At 28.3% G+C, this 17,044-nt stretch overlaps 2 long non-coding RNA genes across 2 annotated transcripts; both read left to right on the top strand.

Annotated features, from left to right (window-relative positions):
• The first annotated feature begins 848 nt into the window (after positions 1 to 848).
• Positions 849 to 1,679, top strand: LOC137826036 (uncharacterized). The gene is made up of 2 exons (XR_011083396.1): positions 849 to 974; positions 1,386 to 1,679. It is a non-coding gene; the product is annotated as an uncharacterized lncRNA (long non-coding RNA).
• A 5,618-nt stretch (positions 1,680 to 7,297) lies between these two features.
• Positions 7,298 to 7,743, top strand: LOC137827236 (uncharacterized). The gene is made up of 2 exons (XR_011083688.1): positions 7,298 to 7,415; positions 7,512 to 7,743. It is a non-coding gene; the product is annotated as an uncharacterized lncRNA (long non-coding RNA).
• Positions 7,744 to 17,044: the final 9,301 nt, after the last annotated feature.

The following is a 17,044-nucleotide window of genomic DNA, read 5'->3' as shown; positions in this document are numbered from 1 at the left end:
TAATATGAATAATATTAATAATAATATTAATAAATATTAATAATATGAATATAATGTTAATAATAATATTAATTATAACATTAATAAATATTAATAATATGAATAATATTAACATCCAGATTTCAAAATTCCTTTTGAGCAACCATCTCTTTTATATTGTGACAATGACTCAACAAGATCCATTGTAACAAATCATCCAGTGTTTCACGAGCGTACGAAACACATAGAAATAGATAATCACATTGTTAGGAAAAAAAATTAAAGAAATGTCTCATACATTTGTTTCCCATTTCTACCATAGAGTAATTATCTGACATTTATACCAAAGTAGTCTTAAAGTCTTAATCTCTCGAGAGTATTTGTTCCAAGCTGGATCTCATCAATATTTATTTCCCATCTTGCAGTGGGTAACAAAGAATATGGATGGATACAAGGCCTTCTAGAAGGAAATTAATATTAATTTTGTCTTATCTAATTTTTAGTTGTTTCTATTTGTACATATGTCTATCTTTTATTTTGTCTTTTCTAATTTTTAGTTGTTTCTATTTGTACACATGTCTATCTTTTATTTTGTCTTTTCTTATTCTAACATTTATTGACTCTTTGTTTTATTTTTTGTCTTTAACTAGATATATTGCTGGTGTATATTTACTATGCTTTGATTTAAATAAGGAATATAAAATAGAAGATATATTCTTTCTCATATCCTTTGTCTTTCTTCTTCTCTTTTGTTCATCTCAAGTTTTTTCATAATAAAGAATAAAATAAGAAATAAAATGTGTAAATAAAAGTATCTCATAAAGTAACATTATTTTATTGTAGAGGCACTATATATCTCCATTGAATCCTTTGAAGTCTTCACACCAGCCTTCTAAGTAAGCATATGCGGTGAAAAAAATTCTGCAGAATGGCTTTTCGCATCAACCAAACTTTTCTTTTGGGGTTTTTATGCATTGCTTTGCTTTTTTCTTCAGGTAAAGAGAAATAATGGCTTTTTATCTCTTAAGTTGCAGTTTCAATCTAACATTCAAGTGAAAAAATGATTTTTTTGTCTTCTCAGTGTTTCTAGTGTGCTAGTGGGAGATAAGCTTCTGGATTTTAGATATGCATGACCCAACAAGTTATTTTTTTCAAATGAATTTTAACTTTTTCTAAGAAATTTATAAAGTTGCTGTTAATTTCTTTTCATTAAGGTATATCAATTTTAGACACATGGGCAATGTAATCTTGAGTTAAATCCTAATTCATATTCTAAGATGGTATAAAATCTTGATATTATTTTTATAACTCCATTATCAGATCCACGTATCAGAAAAGTAATTTATTTTGGTGGAGACATATGTATAACTTTTTTTCCATTTTTAATATATTTGTGGTGAATACAGGATTAGCACAAGATTTTGATCTCCCAGGAACAAAATGCCAAAAAGGGAAATGTGTTAGTAACACACAGTGTGCTCAGAGCTGTGTTCGCCAGGGTTTCAAGCGTGGGGGTACATGTGAAGGAGTGGTTCCTGGGATTATCATATGCTGCTGTTTCACATAACTTAAGTCTTCCGTCAATGAAAATACAATAAACTTTACATCCCAACTTTGCATTCAAACTTTGATTAGTCAGAAATTTGTGTATTGTGCTTGAATTTGATTATCCATATTCAATTTGAGATTAATCTTCGTCATTTCCCTTCTTTCGTATTTTAAAATATAATTATTTAATAACATAATTAAAACTAAGCGTTTTATTTGAAAATTTATATGTGGTCCACAGTTATCATTTTAACTTATTATTGTGGGTAAATTCCTTATCTAGCACCATTTACACTTTTATTTCCCTAACTAACACCCTTTTGTTTTTATTTCCCTATCTAACACTCTTTTGTTTTTATTTCCCTATCTAGCACCCTTTTATTTTTTATTTTCCTATCTAGCATCATTTCAAAAATAAATTAAAAAATAATAAATTAAATTTTTTTGATAATTTTAATTTTGAATGCATTAAAAAATAAATATTTTTAATGTTTAAAATAGTTAGAAATATAATTAATGAATAAAGAAATGTGTTTTTACAAAATAAAAATAAAAAAGTAATAAATTTAAAATGTTTAGTTTAAAAATTATTTTTTTAAGAATGAATAAAATAAAAAATTAAACTCTACAACATCATAAAAGTTGAATATATAAACATAAATTAGTATTTATTTTTAATATTATTGATGATGTAATTATGTTAATTTCAAGTAAAAAATACAGGACATAATTATAAAAAAAACAAAGTTAAATAAAGACTGATATGGACATAAAAAGAACAACATGATCGAGAAAAAAAAATGTTCATATTGTCAAACATCAAGACACACATAAAGAATATGTCCCAACATTACTGGATTGTGCATTTCTCGTCATTAATTATGTTTCATTTCGCACAAACTATTTAATGTACCATTGAAAAAAATATTAAATGAATTATCATCTTTAATTTATTTTCACTTTTATGATCAACATATATTTATTTAGTATCGTCTTATATCTCTTATATTTATCTTATTTGGATTTATGTTTATATCTTTTATCTTTATCTTAATTTGTTTTGCCTTTATTTTATATTTTTTATGTTTTTAGTTATTATTATTTTTCTACCATTTTTTTTTATTGTTGTTGTTTTTATTTTCTAGACTCTTTTTTTTTTCATTTTTTGCTTCTCATTTTTAAGCATTAAGTGTAACATTTGCATTAGTTTTTCTTTTTAAGATTTTGCATTTAGGATAGACACTTCAATATTACTTGTGTATCCACTATTAATTAATACTAATTGACTTTGGGTTTTTTGTAATTATGTCATGTATTTTTTACTTGAAATTAACATGATTACATCATCAATAATAATAAAAATAAATAGTAATTTATGTTTATAGATTCAACTTTTATGTTGTTGTAGGGTTTAATTTTTTATTTTCTTCATTCTTAAAAAAAAATTAAACTAAACATTTTAATTTTTTTTATTTATAAAAACTCATTTCTTTATTCATTAATTATATTTCTAACTATTTTAAACATTAAAAATATTTATTTTTTAATGCATTCAAAATTAAAATTATCAATAAATAAATAAATTATTATTCATTTTTTTATTTTTGAAATGGTGCTAGATAGGGAAATAAAATATAAAAGAGTGCTAGATAGGAAAATAAAAACAAAAGGGTGCTAGATAGGGAAATAAAAACAAAAGGGTGCTAGTTAGGGAAATAAAAGTCTAAATGGTGCTAGATAGGGAATTTACCCTATTATTGTTTCATTAAATTTTTAGGTGATATAAGTTATGTGTGTTTTCGTTCCTAATACATTATGAATTTCATCTTTAATTTAAACTTTAACTCTTTAAGAAAATTATTGAAATAAATTATTTTTCAGTTTTTTCTAAATGATGAACGAATCTCCAATGTGAACTAGACTATTAAAACATTTCATGTTAAATCATTGTTAATGTAAATATTATAATATTATAATACAATTTACGTTAAAAATTCGTTTTTTTTAAAAAAAAATTAAAAATACTTATAAAGTTTTATTTTAATAGTTTATTTACTATAATTATGAGGAGGTTTAAAGTTTGATTTGAGAGAAAATCCAATCTTACATTACAGAACACTAGCGGGAACACAGGCATTATGCACCTGTGCAAACGTATGAGAGACACAATGATCATGTTATTGGTTTCAAGATATTTGAGAAAAAAGATATATAAAGTGAGAAAGAGCAAAGAGAAAAAAATGGTGATAAAATAAGCAACCATCCGTGAAAATTCAAGAAATTTAGATATAGAAAATTAAATTAAAAAAAACTGCTCTCTACATTCAAAACTGCTTCTGATAACTGTTTTAATATATTTTAGAAAAAATAATAAGAAATGACGCAATATAATACAGCGAAAAAATTAAATATTGATATAAAGATAAAATAGGAAAAAAATTCAGAGCAGCTAAAAAAGAATCTCCTTTATATATAAGTATAGATGAAGGAAAAAATATTTAATTATATAATTAAATGTTATTAAATAATTTATATTATAATTAAAAATTAATTTATTGAAACTAGAGATTAAGGGTTATCTAATGTTATTTAATAATTTTTTGTTCCATAATTTGTTCACCACTTATTGCGTCTACGGAAAAGTGTAGTTAAATTTGCTAAACACTCCAAATTTGAAGTTCCATAAGAAAATATAAAATAATTAAAAAGATAAGGAAAATTAATAGTATACCTTTAGCGAAAAACACGTTTTTTTTTTAAATTCAGGTAATTATGAGTAACACTAAAAGAGTGCTTAAACTTTTTTAACATCAAGTTTTATTTTTAATTAGCAAATAATAAATTAAACAGAAAGGGAATATAGAGTTCAATCCTTTTAAAAAAAAATACCATTCATTTTCTCCAAAAGTTCTATAACGAATGCAAACCTAAATAAGCTTTTTGAAACCACATAAATATCCCTAAAGATGAAATACAAACCAATTTAATTTTATTTCTAAATTAGTTTTTATTATTTTTAAATGGTTTTTAAATTGGTGTCTAATTAGCAACCAAGGTTTTTACTACCAATTATTTAGATTTTAAATTTGGTAGCAAAAACTTTGGTGGCTAATTAGACACCAATTTAGAAACCATTTACCAATAATAGAAACTAATTTAGAAACCAATTTTTTTAATCTCTAATTTAGTTACTATAACAACTAATTAATTTTGGTCTCTAAAAATTAGTTTATATTTCATTTTCTTGTAGTGTATCAATTGTTTGTTACCATATTAATACAAGTAATTGGATATTGGACCTAATCTGATAAAGAAAAAGACACCTATGGAACCTTGTTTTTTAATCAAGCCGATAACTACACTTGAACCAAAGAAAAGATTTCGCATGCATCTACTTTTGCTTGATTGAACATTGTCTCATTCCTGTGTTTCCAAATGCACCACATGATTGAAACTCACACTCCTTTCACAACTTATTACCTTCTTTGCTAAACCAAATACAATGAAATTGTTTGAAGTGTTTATTCAAAACAAAATGATTTACGGAAATGATTTACGGAACTAACCCCTATCCATTTACTGTATAAATTCCAAACAAAATTGCAATCGGACATGATATATAAGAGATGGGAAGTCGTTTCCTCCTCGCTCCCACATAAAACACATAGAGAATCCACAAGATAAATCGATCTTCTAATCAAATTTTGCTTTGTGGCAATCCTGTCTTGCAATGTCGTCCAAGCAAAGCATTGTGTCGAGGGTGGGATCAACAGACCCCACAGGACTCTCTATACACATCATCATTAAAAGCACATGAGGTTGAATTGGAGAGGATTTTATAAACATTTTTGACAGAATACTTACAAGTTTGCGGGTCTCTCCATAGTCATTTGTTATTCCAGCCTGATTTCAAGGTTTGACCTTCTAGCATATAGACATAAATTCATCTACTTGAAATTTTTCCTATTCAAACCATTCTCTTCTCACTTTAATGTGAAGTAAATTTAAAGCAACGTATAAAAAAAAAAAGAGAAATAAACGTTCTTTCAATCAGTTAATAATAATAAAAAATTATATAAAAGAATTTACGTCAATTCTTCATACTTGAACCCATATAATAGTTATAATTATTTTTTCTAAATATTCTATTAGTTATCGCTGCAACCAAACTTCTAAATATACTTTTATTTTCACACCCAGATAAATGTATCAAACCTAAACTGTTAAAGTACAGAATGTGTTTGATCTATCTAAATATTTAAATAAAATAAAATTAAATATGGTGAAGAAGATAAGTTTTTTATGGTTATTGTATTTAAAATATATTTAAATAAATCTTCTTATCTGTTACATTAAAATAATAAATGAATTATTTCAAAATTTATATTTAAAGTCAATAGTGTGTATCCATTCAAACTAACCTAAGGACAAATTAATTTACATATCGAGTCATGTTATAATCAATTTATTTGTCAAAAATGTCATAGTCTTTTATGGTAAATCTATGTTGAACCTTTCCAAGTATGAAGAGAGAGGGGAAGGATTGTTTTTTTTATTTGTTTTAATGATTTTGTAGTGGGGGAGTGGATGAGAGAGGTGAAGAGTTTTTTTCATTCTTCACACAAATGAAGAGATTTGTGGGGATTCTTGTAGAATTATTGTATTTTATCCAAATACCCTTGTGCATGCATTTTATTACAATATACAAAATTAAATATTACATAAATTTATTTATAATTTCAAAAATATTTAATTATATTATTAATAACAACATATAATTATAAATAATAAAAATAATAAAAATAAAATTTTAATATAAAAAAACATATATAGTTATATAAAATAACAAAATGAATATAGTAATAAATACTATTTTCATAAATTTTAATATATTTAATAAATTTATTACAATTTAACACAAAAATATTTTCTCCTATATGTTTTAATTTTTTATTAAAAAATATAAGTAATTATGAATATTATATATTAAAAAAATTTAATTAATTCAAACCTATTAAAATAACATAATTCATTTTTTAAATATTTATTAATAACAAGGATAAATTTGTAAACTTATAACAAACCATCCTCACAAATCCATTCCATCCTCCTCAATCCAAACAACCTCATATATTTATTTTTTCGACTCACATTTGTTTATGTGGAAACAAAATTTCTCACATTTAAAGTAAACATTTTAAATTTTTTATTTTGTATAAACTCAATTATTAATTAATATGATTCTTAATATTTATCAATATATATCATAATATATCACAAATTAATTTACAATCACTATAAAAAAAATTCATTAAATAAAATTTAATTTTATAAATAAAAAAACATTAAAATCAAATTGAATTCTTTAATATTCATTGAATATTAAAAAATCATTAAATAGAAATAATTTTATAAATAAAAAAATGTTAAAATCAAATTGAATTCTTTAATAGTCATTAAATATTGATATTAAATGTTTACATAAATTTTATTAATAATAAAAAATTATTTTAAATACTAATACATTTTTAATTTTAAAATAATATCTAATTTAGTTAATATAATAATTAATTACTATTTTTTTTAAATTAATTTTTATTTAATGATTTTCTTTGTTAATATATTATTTTTGTTGACTTAACTGAAAAAACGCATCTCTTTTCATTTTAATATTATATTGTGTCATAAATTTTATAAGTTATAGAATACAAAATATCCAATATATAATGAGTAATAACTCTCGGTAGCCTTTATATATAGTGAGTGGGATATGAAACATTCATCTCACCAGAGAGAAAAAATCAATTTTCTAGAAATGGCCTCTCGCTTCTATCATTGTTTTCTTTTCCGTGTTTTGTTCGTTGCTTTGGTTCTGAGTGCAGCAGGAGGTAATTGAAATTTTATGATAAAATTTTGGTATATGATGAAATTTTATTAAATTTTATGGTGAAATTTGATATAATTTTATGGTGACATGAACGCAGAACCAGATCCAGAACCATCACCAGATGATTCAATATCAAATGATCCAATATCAACAGCAAACTGCATAGACGGTTGCATTCCAGGTTGCAGACACGCATGCTTAGGATTTGGCTTTAAAGATGGTTTCTGTTTCCCGAATAAAACTAGTTTTCAATGTTGTTGTCAATGATTAACTTATACTACTCTTATGTCTATTTTATAAAACTTCAATAAAACGTGTGTTTCAATTAAGTATTTCTAATATATATATATATAAAGGATTATTATTATTGTTGAATCATAGTAGAATAACGTTTGCGTGCTTATTTCATTATTATACTATTGAATAAGAATTAACATTTAATACTTATATTTTTTTAGTATTATATGTTTATTTGAATAAAAAAATATTACTAATTTTATACTTAGTTTATAACTTAAATGAAAGAAGTTTCAAATAAAAATAAAAATTATACATTTGTAGGAGTGATAATGTGTGGGATTATTTTAAGTAGAAGAATTCAACTATTTTTTTATTATAATATTAAATAAGAGTTGACATTTGATACTTATATATTAAATAAGAGTTAACATTTCATAGTTATATATTATTTTTAATTTTATACATTTATTATTATTTTTATTTAATATTATTATAATATTAAATAAGAGTTAAAATATTTATATATATATATATATATATATATATATTACAATTTGCACATTGTATTTTCTGGTTCTATTGTACATGTTCTCTATCTATAAATTTTCTCCTTTTTAGTTATTATTATTTTTATTTTTACATTATGGGAGGAAACATATTAATTAGGAGTTGATAAGACCGAGGGACATAAAAAACATCAGGATGGGTCCTTCTAAAATAACTAGGTCTTTATGTCTGAAAGAAATATCAAGATTGAAAGTCTCGTTTCTCAATATTTCATTAATAAATACATGTATATTAGTGAGATATATAATAAAATAAAATAAATCGGTACTAAACTAAAGATAAATTAAATAATTTAAATAAATAAAAGAATCAATGTCTAATTAAAGATAAATAATATAAATAATTAAGTAAAATGAATGTGTGATGAAAATAAATTTAAACAATATAAATAAATAAAATGAACCAATAGATAACTAGAGATAAATAATTAAATAAAATAGACAAATAAATTTAAAAATAAAAATAAATAAAATGAATTAGTGCGTAATTAAAAATAAATAATATAAATAATTAAATAAATAAACTTGTAACTAAAGATAAATTAAATAAATATTCGAAACATATTTTTTTATAAATTAAATAAATAAATAAATAAAATGATAAATTTCTAACTTCCCTTATCTTGTTTATTATAGTGTAGTTGAGGTGTTAAAATGCTAATAAGGGTATATATATATATATATATATATATATATATATATATATATATATATATATATATATATATATATTTCTCTCTCCCTCTTTTTTCTCTCTCTTTTTTTCCTTCTCTCTCTTCTTTCTCCTTCAGTTTTTTTTTTCGTAAGCCCCAACTTCTCTCCTTTTATTCTCTTATTTGTAACTCCTCTCCTCCTTTTATACCCACACTTAATTATTATTATTATTATTATTATTATTATTATTATTATTATTATTTTCCTTATTTTACTGTTACATTAATGACTAGTAAATATTTTTACCATCCATCATCCATATTTATGTCTTCCTTCGAAACATAAGTTTCTGATCTCTTCCTTTCAAGATATTATATTTTTTAATTTAATTTATTATTATTATTATTATTATTATTATTAAGCCTTATATTCTCATAAAAACAATTTATATAATATAATTCTAATAAATTATGTCTGAAAAATATTGTATTATAAATTTTTAAATGAATCTTCCTTTTTTTCACTAATAATATTAAAACTTTATATAGAGAAACACTAAGTTAAATGAATTATTTCTCCTATAAATCTTCTATTTTTTTTTTTAAATCGTTGGTTGGTGCCATTTGGTATGGAGCAATTGACACATAACCTCATTCATGAATAAGATTTATTGTAAACTCTATCTCCCTCTTTGGTGGAAGTCCTACAAATCTTCTTTGAAAGTACATCCATAAAGCCCCAAATTACAAATATATTCTTCTATGTTTTATCAACATTATGTGGCACAAGCTAAAAGCATGAAACATTTTGCACCCCGTAGTACATCTCTTTCAAATTGTTGGGTTGAGATTGTTGGGTTGAGATAAACTGCATTGCCTCTTATTAAAGGAAAATCAACTTCTTTTGAGCACATTATATGAGAATATGATTAGTAGACGACCAATTCATCCCTAAATTAAATTTTAGATCTTTTAGAGCCATACAAATCATATTAATCCTATATCTTTGCCCAACTATAACCACTAGACACTCAACACACATATAAAAAGTTACTATAACATCTCAACTAGTGTAGATACCATTAGCTTAATATCTAACTCTCTAACTAACAACTTAAGTTTTTGAGCACAAATAGGGCAGACAAAATAATGGGTTGCCCCAAAATCAAACAATACAAATAATTGTACTCTAAAGATGAAAAATTACCTCTAATAAGACTATAAAATCATTAAGTTTCAGCTATACTAAATGCAAACACCATTAATGGCTATGGCTTTTTATTGTTACCCAACTGTACTTGTTGCTGGAAGAACGTAAAAAGAAAACAAAAGTTGCAAACCCCCCATTCACGATGCCATTTACTTTTCTTTCTTTCTTTCTGTCTCTTTCTCTCTCTAATCCTCTCCCTTCTCTCTTTATTTCCTCTCCCAATTTTCATCTATTTTAGAATATGATCGCACCACGTTGTAGTTGAGGAGTTAAGGAACATTTCAACCTGATCAAATTTTTAAACAAGGTAAGTTCATTTTTGCTCTAATGATCCTTTGTTTTGTGTTTTTCCTTAGGAGTTAGTTATCAATCTTGGTGGAGTCAGTTGAGAAGAGTAATCCTCTCAACTTATTCTACTATATATTGAATTTCTGTTATGTTTGGATAATTTGCATTAGGACCTTAAATTTTGAAGCTTATCCAGACTCGGAGGATAAAATTTTAGAAGTTGATTGGAAATCAAGAAATTAAGGTAAAGGAAGATAAATTTATTTTTTAATAGCACTATAGGCTAAAAGATCTGAATGTGAAGGGGACGTGGTCCCAATATTCAATTTCTCTTGGAGGGATGTTGTGTGTTTATATATTGTGTTGTTTGTTTATTTATTATTTCAACTTGTAGATATATTAGATTTTGATGGTTTAGTATTTAAGTGTTGTTTTTTTTATGTCAAATAGACTTTTGAATGTTGTGGATCACATTTTGAATGATATTATGATGAAAATGGTATGAAATTGAATTCATACATTTGAGATAATGTACGAATTGATGTTTGTTGTGTATTAAGTATTGATGCCTATGTGGTAATAGAGACCTCCGAGCTTCACTAATGATCTAAATCACATAGACTAAGATATTAGGTGGTGAGAAACTGATGAGAGAGTTCATGCACACCGTGACATATCAGATGCACGACTTGGTTTGTATTGAACTTACCTCGGTCTTTTCTCTTAGATTCGTTGGTAATCTTTAGATCAAGTGTTAGTCTCTAGTATGACTTACTTAATACGGGTCTTCTGGAAGACGTTGTTTGTTGAATATCCTAGATGTCTAGATCCATTTGAGATCTATGTGATTATTTTATGTTGGGATTTGAAGAAGATTGAATAATTGAGAAATTCATCATGTAAGTTGGTTTTCTCTTTTGATTTAATTGTGTATATTATAAAATTTTATTTTCACTAGCTTACCTTTGCTTTTCTTGTTATGTTTAAACTGCAATGACTGTACTACGTACACAAGCAAATAGTCATACAAGTGTCGGAGGGTCTGGAGAGCTTTAGAGTGTTGATTTGAAGCTTATATTGTAAATATTTGTATTTCTATAAGCTCTAATAATGTATTAGGAATGTTTTGAAACACTCTAAGCTTGTATAGTAATATGTAGAACTTGTATTGTAATAGTTAGATGTATTTTTGGGGTCTTACATTTAATGGTATCAGAGGGGTTCATCCTTAGGATAACCTAAGATTAGTGGGTTTATTGTGTTTCTCCTGTATGTAGATTTTTGCTTAAGTCTAGCTTTAAAACTTAGTTACAAGTTTCTATTTAACAAAGTTGTTTTCTTGAAATCTTGTTTGTGCTTGAGTCAAACTAGTTGTTATGAATAAAGCTGAAAGTATTAAGAATGAAAAGAATCTTGATAGAGTGGTGAGGGTGCACACTCATAAATGGATCAAGATTATTTTCTATCTTAATTCTAAATAATTAGAATACATTTTAAAGACAAGTCTTGATTGGTTTTGTATCTACTTTGTGTGATGATTTCTTTTAAGTTAATTTGTCTTAAAGATGTAGTTGGATTTTTTTAGTAATTTCTAACCCAATTCTTTATGTGCTTAGTAGATGGCACGCAAACCACACACTCCTCCTCAATAGATATGCCCAACTTAGCTCGGGCAATAGAGATGATGGCAATAGCCTTGCAACAACAAAGTGCTACTCTGAAACAACAACATCAAACCACCCTTCATCAATTACAAACCACTAGATTAGTAGCATAAGACTCTCAACTTCATCAACAACCCCATACCTTTAGTCTAGAGGATTTTCTAAGACACAATCCACCCAAATTTATGGCAAGGTAAATCTAGATGAAGTAGACCAGTGGTGAGAGACATAGAAAGAATCTTTGAAGCTACTCAATGCCCCGAAGAGAGAAATTTATCTTATGCCATCTATATGCTTATTGAAGAAGCTGCGTTTTGGTGGATAGGTATGAAGCAAATGATGGAAGAGAGAGAAGAAATTTTCACTTGGGAGAGTTTCAAAGTAAGATTTCTGGAGAAGTATTTTCCCGATAGTTTGAATTCATGCAGTTGGAACAAGGAAATCTTTTAGTCACTGAATATGCTACTAGGTTCAAACACCTAGCTAGATTCTACACCCAGACCATGACTGAGGCTTGAAGATGTAGAAAATTTGAGTTTGGGTTGAAGCAAAAGCTTAAAGAAGTGGTGATTCCTATGTCCATTAGAGATTTCCCTGCTCTAGTGGAGAAAGCAAAAGTAGTGGAGAGTTTGAAAAGTAGTAGCAGACTTGCTAAGCCTCAAGTGGGAGGACCTTCTAAAAGCATGCCTAAATATGAAGATAGAAAGAAATCTTATTTCAGACCTCAATCTTATAGTAGTGAAAGACCCAATTCTCAATCAACACCCAATTTCAAATGTTTTAGATGTGGTGGGCCACATGTTGTTAGATTTTGCTCTCATCCAATGTCAATTGTGACATGTGATAGATGTCACAAGTATGGTCATGCAAAAAAATATTAATGTGTCCAATTGGGAGCTCCAAATTCTGGCGGAGTGCAGCAAGTACAATAGAATAGTAATCAAAAACCCAGAGCAGCTGGAAGAGTTTTTGCCATTAGTGGAGTTGAAGCTTCGTAGTCTGATAGCCTTGTTAGAGGTATTGTTCTATCCTTGGAACACAATTATCTATATTGTTTGATTCTGGGGGCAACCCATTCTTTTATATCTTTTGATCCTAAGAAACTTAAGTTGCCAGTCCGAGAAATAGAAATTGAATTGGTGGTATCTACACCAACAAAAAGTATTATAGTAACTTCTTCCATGTGTGTTGAGTGTCCAGTAATTATAGATGGGTAGAGATACAAGATCAACATGATTTGTTTACCTCTAAAGAATTTGGAGGTTATATAAGAATGGATTGGTTGTCTGCTAATCATATCCTTATAAATTGTGGTCAGAAGTGTTAGAATATATGGCTTTAAACTAGACGGGGGGCGAATTGTTTAAAGAGGGTTTTCACAAACTTTTTAGCCTTAAATGAAATTACTTCGAGAATACCTTGAATGAGAAATCAGTTTTTCAAAACACAAAGCTAAAAGCACATCACCAGTAAAACACTTAGTTGTTTCGTAGAAACAATCGGTTGTTTATACCAATAAACAAATATCAAAATTGAATTTAAAGAGTTAGGGATAGAGATAATGCACACAAATGTTTATACTGGTTCACTCTACACCCAGAGCTACATCAAGTCTTCTCAGAAACCATTGAGGAATTTCACTAAGCAATCAAACCTAGATCACTTACAACACAACCAAGAAAGTGACCTTGATCCCCTCAAGACACACAGTTCTCTTGGCCAACACACCAACACTAAGAATGCTGATCTTGATCCCCTCAAGAACACACAACACTTCTCAGCAAAACACACAGAAGAAACTTGTTCAACAGAATTCAAGGATTACACTTGTTCCTGAAAACCCATTTTGAACCAATAATATTCATATCATCAGTTCTAGGGACAAAAAACCATACCTCATTCCTTGCAAACTGATTCAACTCTTCATGCATAGCTTCAACCCACTTCTCATCCTTGAGAGCTTCATCAATTGACTTTGGTTCAATTTGAGAGACAAAAGTTGTGTGCCTGCAGAAGTTAGAGATGGAGCTACGTGTGGAGACACCTTCCTTTATCTGCCCTATGATGTTTTCCACTGACAGATCTATAGGAATCCTCCACTCTTTGGGCAGCTCACTCTGTTGCAGAATTTCAATCGGTTGTTTCTACGAATCAACCAGTTGTTTTTCTGCACAGATTTCCAGCTTCTCCAAACTGATGCTCTGTTCATCCTCTTCAGCTCTGGTCTTCGGATTTTGGATGTTTTTGTGATCTACCTCATCAAAGACAACGTGAACTGATTCTTCTACAGTCATCAACCTCTTATTGTAGATTCTATATGCATGACTTGTGAGAGAATACCCTATGAAGATTCCAAGATCCGCTTTCTCATCAAACTTTCCCAAGTTTTCTTTTCCATTGTTGAGAACGAAGCAACTACAGCCAAACACTCTGAGATGGTTGATGTTAGGCTTCCTTCCATTGAAGAGTTCATATGGAGTTTTCTTCAAAATGAGCCTAATAAGCACTTTATTCATCACATAACAAGAAGTGCTCACTGCATCCGCCCAAAAGTACTTAGGAAGAGATGGTTCACTAAGCATTGTCCTTGCTAGCTCTTCAAGAGACCTGTTCTTCCTCTCTACCTCACCATTCTGCTGTGGAGTCCTTGGAGCAGAGAAGTTGTGCAGAATCCCCATCTTCTCACAGAATTTGCTGAACTTCTCATTTTGGAATTCTCCTCCATGATCACTTCTAATAGAGCCTATGTTGCAGTTCTTTGTATTTTGCAGCCTTCTTGCTAGCTTCTTGAATGCAGAAAAGGCATCACTCTTTGATTCCAAGAAAAGAGTCCAAGTGTACCTATAAAAATCATCAACAATAACAAGAGCATAATAATTTCCACCAAGACTCATAGTTCTTGAGGGTCCAAAGAGATCCATGTGAGGAAGTTCAAGAGGTTTTAAAGAAGAAACAACGTTTTTTATTTTGAAAGAACTTTTCACTTGTTTCCCTTTTTGGCATGCTTCACAAAAGTGATCCCTCTCAAACTTGAGCTTTGGTAACCCAATCACAAGATCCCTTGAAATTAACTTATTCAAGTGATTCATGTGAATATGAGCAATTCTTCTATGCCAAAGCCAAGATTCATCTTGCTTGGATAGAAGACATCCAATTGAACATGGTGAAGAGATATCTAGAAGATACACATTATTGACTCTTTTACCTACCAACATTACCTCTTTGGTGTTGGGTAGACAAATTTCACATGTGTTTGACTTGAACATCACTTGATATCCCTTGTCACATAGTTGGCTAATGCTCAACAGATTATGCTTTAGGCCTTCTACATAGAGCACATCATGGATGACCAAGATGTCTTTGTCTCCTATGGATCCTCTCCCAAGAATCCTTCCTTTATTGTTGTCCCCATAGGTGACATGTCCTTCTTGCTTAAAGGAGATGCTCAGGAACTTTGATCTATCTCCTATCATGTGCTTGGAACATCCACTGTCCAAGTACCATTGTTGCTTGCTCTCCTCCAAGATTTCCTACAAAGAAAATTTTCAAGTACAAAGATTTGGTCCCCTTATGAATGTGGGTCCATTTGGTTTACATTCATCAATTAAATCTTTATTACCTTTAGGAATCCACTTCATAAAACCCTTAGGAACAACATATTTTCTGATTTTAAAGAACCTCACAGAATGACCTCTTTTCATGCAATAGAAGCATGTAACAATCGGTTGTTTTGATGGTCCAATCGATTGTTTTTCTGGCATTTTCGAAAATGATTTTGAAAATCTATCTTGTTTGTTTTGTGGGTTAAAGCCTAATCCAGCTTTTCCAAAAACACATTTTTGAGATGCTAAGACACTCTCAAAGTTGGATTGGCCTTTAGAAAGCTTATCCACAGTTTTCACAAGATAGTGAATCTTATTTTCAAGATTTTCGCAATTTTCACAAACAAGAGTATTGCACTTGCAAGAGGAGTTTCTGTAAATGATTTCAAGGTTTTCAAAATCTGTTTTTGAATTTTCTAATTCCTCTTCCAGTGATTTTACTCTGTTTTCAAGCCAGCTATTCTTTTCTTTTAACAGATTGTTCAAGAGGGCCAATCGGTTGGCTTCTTCATGCGTTTCTTGAAAGGCTTGAAGTAATTGACCATAATTTTCAGAGTTTGAGGAGTTTGATGAACTTACACTACTTGAGTCATCCTCCTTTCTGGCCATGAAGCAAAGGTTGAGGCTCTTCTTATTTTGCCTTCTTTTCCTTCTTGCTTGACTCTTTGTCATTGCCTCCTTTGGTTCATTGTTTCCATGAGCAGCCTTGAGTGTGTCCCACATATCTTTAGCAGTTTTGCATTTTGATATCCTGAAAAACTCATTAGTATCTAGTGCAGAAGATATTATGTTTTGAGCAGTACAATCAAGCTTGGCCATTTTACATTCATCATTGGTCCATTGAGACCAAGGTTTTGCAATTAAAGAACCATTCTTTTTAAACTTTGGAATGTAAGGACCATTCTCAATTGAATTCCAAATTCCTTGATCAATAGATTCCACAAAGATTTTCATTCTGCTTCCCAATACTTGTAATTCAATCCACAGACTAAAGGTGGTTTGTGGATTGAAGCACCTTCCTCAAAAGATTGTTTTCCAGCCATAGAAAAAAGATTTTTTGGATCAACTTGAATAACTTTCAAGAACCAAGCTCTGATACCAATTGTTAGAATATATGGATTTAAACTAGAGGGGGGAGTGAATTGTTTAAAGAGGATTTTCGCAAACTTTTAAGCCTTGAATGAAATTACTTCGAGAATACCTTGAATGAGAAATCAATTTTTCAAAACACAAAGCTAAAAGCACAGCACCAGTAAAACAATCGGTTGTTTCGCAGAAACAATCGGTTGTTTATACCAGTAAACAAATATCAAAATTGAATTTAAAGAGTTAGGGATAGAGATAATGCACACAGATGTTTATACTGGTTCACTCTAAACCCAGAGCTACATCAAGTCTTCTCAGAAA

The sequence above is a fragment of the Phaseolus vulgaris genome, chromosome 8 (genome assembly GCF_000499845.2).
Source record: "Phaseolus vulgaris cultivar G19833 chromosome 8, P. vulgaris v2.0, whole genome shotgun sequence".
In the NCBI taxonomy this organism is placed as follows: Eukaryota; Viridiplantae; Streptophyta; class Magnoliopsida; order Fabales; family Fabaceae; genus Phaseolus; species Phaseolus vulgaris.
The sequence above is the reverse complement of the archived record's forward strand: the minus strand, read 5'-3'. Positions and strand labels throughout refer to the sequence as shown.